Source organism: Prunus mume, linkage group LG4, assembly GCF_029339155.1.
Source record: "Prunus mume cultivar Tortuosa linkage group LG4, ASM2933915v1, whole genome shotgun sequence".
NCBI lineage: Eukaryota > Viridiplantae > Streptophyta > Magnoliopsida > Rosales > Rosaceae > Prunus > Prunus mume.
In genome coordinates this window covers 11226147-11231540 of record NC_142701.1, presented here as the reverse complement: position 1 = coordinate 11231540, position 5394 = coordinate 11226147, and the positions used below count along the sequence as shown (strand labels likewise).

General features: G+C 37.7%; 1 pseudogene; it reads right to left on the bottom strand.

Moving 5' to 3' along the window:
- Positions 1-719: 719 nt before the first annotated feature.
- On the bottom strand, positions 720-3068 carry LOC148917898 (putative plastidic glucose transporter 3; annotated as a pseudogene).
- Between the last annotated feature and the right edge of the window lie 2326 nt (positions 3069-5394).

Below are 5394 nucleotides of genomic sequence, written 5' to 3'. Positions count from 1 at the left end.
TGTTGGAGTATGCACAGTCGCTCCATCACTTAATATTTAGTGAAACAAATTGTGAGAATCATGTATGTCGACATAGAAGTTACGATTACAAAGTATTTGAGATTTTGGTCGAACTTTATCATTCTCAGTTTTTTTTTTTGGATTTTAATTTTGACAAAATTGGCAGTTGTGTAGTCTTTGGATGTAATTAATGAGGTGATTGACTCTCAAAAACGTATTGCATGGTTACAACTTTCCCTACTCTTTGTTTATTACTTTCTTAAATTATATGGTAAAGTGAATATATGCCCGAGATCTGCCCATTTGTTTTTACTTGAAGGAAAGAAAAGTAATAGTTTTTGTTAATTGGAAATGCCCATTGTAATAGTTTTGGTTGGACAGCCAAATCTTGGGTGTCAAATCTCCATATAATATTTTTAAAATAAAGGAACTTAGATTTCACCCTTAGATAAGATTTGTTTTTTTAAAAAAGAAAAAAATAATGTTGTACAGCCTGAGGTAATTACGCTGGGAGTTGACAAAAAAAACAGGGAAATTAGGCCGGCTAACTTTTCCATAGGAAGGCAGGGTGTACAGTGGGTTTGTCTTGGGCCCACCCAAATTAAAATATCAGAGGACCGTTGGCATACAATACATAATATGGCTCTGGGATGGGGTACAAATTATCATAGCTCTTGTAATCCTTGCATAAACAAGGTTGAAGAGGATTAATTGACTACTCACAGCAGCAGCATGCCACCAACCGATAGACTCAATGCTCCAGATCCCGATGCATAAGAACTTGCTCCGGTTACTTGAAGACCCATTGCCACTGCCTAAACCAAGAAATGCATAAAAAGGTTATATAACGTCAGTTTTCTAGTTTATTTAATGCAAACAAAAAGGAAAAACCTAAGTAGGAGGAAATGCAACATTGGTAAGACAGATACCACAGAACAGACATAACTGACAGTTCTGATCCCCATATTTCAGCTCAAAAGTTTGCATCAAATATTCAGTGTTTTTAGGAGCTTACCATGCCAGAAAAACTTCCAAGAAGAAGCACCTTTCTTCCAAGCTTATCCATCAAGATCATTGCAACAACTGACCCTAGAATAGCATAAGGAAATCGACCAAAAGATAAAAATAATAGTACAATGAATACATGAGGAAACAAATAAGCGTAATCTCAAAGATGCAAAAATAAAATGCTTGAGAGTAAACCCAACCATACCAGATAGATTAGCGATCCCAACACACATGTTTGCCAGGTCTGAAGGCACCCCAAAGCTTTTAAAGACAGTCGAAGAGAAATAGAATACAGCATTTATGCCTTATAGCTGTTGTCAAGCAAAAATGGTAGACCCAATGAAAACCACTGCAAAATACGGAGGCGATAAGGAAATCATGCAGAAGGAAGCACATATGTCAAATCTAAATAAATCATATATTAATGTGAACTAAAAATATACTTTTGAAATGTCGGCCATACAGTAGCTGTGAGAACTTTACTGCCTCAAGTTCATCCCCTCTGTCAGACTTTGACAATTCTGCTATTGCAAATTTAACATGTGCTGCACCTAAGAGTTTCTCACATTCAGCTTCAGCTTCGGTGCCTCTTCCTCTCTGAACCAAGTCAGGAAGAACTGTTAGCATCAATGTTGATAAATAGCCTTCAATGGGTCAAAAATCAAATGAAACGCATTATATCTGACTCATACCTAGTATTAGAAGGTGAACAAATTATCACAGCTCTTATAATCCTTGTATAATATCACCAAAAGGCATGCATATATGGGAGAAAAAACAGAAAGAAAGATTGAAGCCCGTTGCACCAACATATAATTCTGAGCACTAACATCCAACATTTCCGATAAAAGAGAAAATGAACCTTCTCTCTACTAGAGACAATAGAGAATGAGGAGGAAAAATAAAGGAAGAAATTAAAAGAATTAACTTCATATCCCCCTTTAAGCCAGAACTGGATTACGAAACGAAATTATCAATCAGATCACTCCAGATTTATATACAAACTGGATTAGGAGATGACATACATGATAATCAAATGAAATATACTAGACAACAGGTACATTCATACCAAATATACACACATACACACATACATACATACATATATATATATATATATATATATAATATTAATTCCTTAGACAGCATTAAATAACAAAAATTTTACTTACTATTGACATATCAAAATCCAATGCCCCTAAAGCTGAAGAGATCTCAACCAATTCAGGTCCAACAAATAGGAAAAGTTATATTGAACTGAACACAAGACTCTAACTTGACCAACTGTTTTAAGGATTGGTGATTAAGAAATGAGAGCACAAAACCTTGAAAAGCCACTGAGGACTATACTGCAGCAGGAACAGTAGATACCCAAAGACAAACCCGCCACCTAAGTATCAATCATGTTGAAAGAAGATAGTGCCTTAGATAACTGTTGGAAAATAAATAAGATGCGTAACATAAGAAATAATAGATGAAAACTTGAAATAAAAAGTTTTCGAGAATATTGTGATCCCATGAGATTTATCTTACCAACCCACTATATCATTGGCTGGGAGTGCAAAAAAGAGAGATCCCACAAGTCCAAGAAATGTCGCAATTTGTGTGAAGCTCCCAAAAGTACCCCTTACAAATGCTGGTGAAATCTGCTCAAGTGAACAGAGCATGCTTAAATATTTAAGAAGATCAAATGGAGACTAAGCAATTTCAATTGACAGTTGCAGAGAAAACAACAAAGATAATTTCTTATACCTCTGATACATAGATAGCAGCAACAGGTGGGCCAATGCCCATCCCAGTTCCCACCCATAGACTTTTGGTTGTTGCACTGAAAAATCACATTAAAATTGTTTAAGACTCATATACTTCAGCTACCTGAGGAGTATGTGACATGCACCATTCCCTAATCGAGATGACGACCCCGCATAGCAAAATTGTAGAAACCTTGTCTAAAGTCTGACAGATAATATTTTCCAGCCGACTGCAAAGACCAGCCAACCCCTCCAAGATGCCGGAGTTGACAAAAAAAACAGGGAAATTAGGCCGGCTAACTTTTCCATAGGAAGGCAGGGTGTACAGTGGGTTTGTCTTGGGCCCACCCAAATTAAAATATCAGAGGACCGTTGGCATACAATACATAATATGGCTCTGGGATGGGGTACAAATTATCATAGCTCTTGTAATCCTTGCATAAACAAGGTTGAAGAGGATTAATTGACTACTCAAAGCAGCAGCAAGCCACCAACCGATAGACTCAATGCTCCAGATCCCGATGCATAAGAACTTGCTCCAGTTACTTGAAGACCCATTGCCACTGCCTAAACCAAGAAATGCATAAAAAGGTTATATAACGTCAGTTTTCTAGTTTATTTAATGCAAACAAAAAGGAAAAACCTAAGTAGGAGGAAATGCAACATTGGTAAGACAGATACCACAGAACAGACATAACTGACAGTTCTGATCCCAATATTTCAGCTCAAAAGTTTGCATCAAATATTCAGTGTTTTTAGGAGCTTACCATGCCAGAAAAACTTCCAAGAAGAAGCACCTTTCTTCCAAGCTTATCCATCAAGATCATTGCAACAACTGACCCTAGAATTGTTGAAATATAATCCTGTTCTGCCTGATTTCTTAGAGCAGAAGTCCTGTTCTGCCTGATTTCTTAGAGCAGAAGTCATGTTCTGCCTGATTTCTTAGAGCAGAAGTCATTTTCTATTTTCTGTTCTGTCTATTTTAAATGATGTAATGAGAACCATTAGATCATAGTCTAGGTGGATTCTCTAGCTTAGATTTGGTATGACACGTGTAAGCACCTAATAGGGTGACAGTTGTAATTCTGTTAGAAGAGAATCACATTTCTCTCTCTGTCAGACACACTATGTAAGCTGCAGATTGTAAGAATTCAATAGAACAGTGCCTTCCTCATTTCTCTTCATTCTCTCTAGCTGAAATCTCCAGAAAATACATCTCTTCCTAATCGGAAAATACATATACAAACTAAGAATTCTAACATGGCCTCAGAGCCAGGTTCGATTGTTTGTTGGGCGTGAATCTGTGAAGATCGAGCTGGTGTTTGGTGGGCTGACGTTGAGCTCACTCAAAATTTCACGAAGCTTTTCTAGCCTGCGTCGATGTCTAACATGGCAGGATCAAGCTCTTCCTGAGCTGTACACCAGTTTTCAATGGAGAAAACTATGAGTTTTGGAGCATTCGAATGAAGACCATTCTGAAATCTCATGGACTGTGGGATTTGGTTGAAAATGGTTTTGATGCTTCAGATCCAAAGAAAAAAAAAGGAAAGGAAGAAGGATCTAAAGCTGCGAAGAAGAGAAGTCTATAACGGCTGAGATTTTGATGAAAGATGCTCGTGCACTTGGACTGATCCAAGGTGCAGTCTCGACCAAATTTTTCCCAGAATAGTGAATGAAGAAACCTCAAAAGGTGCATGGGATATTCTGAAGCAGGAGTTTAGAGGCGATAAACAGGTACGAAGTGTGAAGCTACAAGGCTTACGTAGAGAGTTTGAATACACTCGTATGAAGGATAGTGAGTCATTCTCTAGTTATGTTGCTAAACTATTTGATCTAATTAATCAAATGAAAAGTTATGGTGAAGAGTTACCTAGAGAAAGAGTTGTGCAGAAATTACTTATTAGCTTGCCTAGATCTTATGACTCTATATGTTCTGTGATTGAGCATTCAAAGGATCTTGACACTCTTGAAATTCAAGAAGTGGTTGCGTCTCTCAAGAACTTTGAGCTCAGGTTGGATAGGCACACTGAAAATTCCACAGAAAAGGCTTTTACTAGCCTGAACATAGAGAGTAAAAGCTCTAAGAATGGAAGTTCTTCTGGAGGTAACAAGTCTCAGAGGAACTGGAAGGGAAATGGGAAGAATTGGAATAACAAGTCCAATTCTAATCCCAAACCAAATGCATCAAATGATGGAACTAAAACACCTTGCAAGCACTGTGAAAAACTGCACTATGGCAAGTGCTGGTTTGAAGGAAAACCAAAATGCAGAGGATGTGGAAAGTTTGGTCACATGGTTAGAAATTGCCATGAAAATCAACCTGTGCAGAAGGTGAATTATGCCAATCAGGCTGAAGTAACTGGAACATTGTTTTATGCATGCAATGCCGTGACAGATGTGAAATTGAACAATTCTTGGTATGTGGACAGTGGTTGCAGTAACCACATGACTGGAGATGAAAGGCTATTGATAGATATTCGAAGGGATGTAACTTCCAAGGTGAAAATGGGGACTGGAGAGACAGTTCAAGTTGTAGGAAAAGGCACACTTGTGATAGAAACCAAGACAGGCAGAAAACACATTCAAGAAGTGATGTTGGTGCCTGGTTTAGAAGAGAACTTGCTCAGTGTTGGTC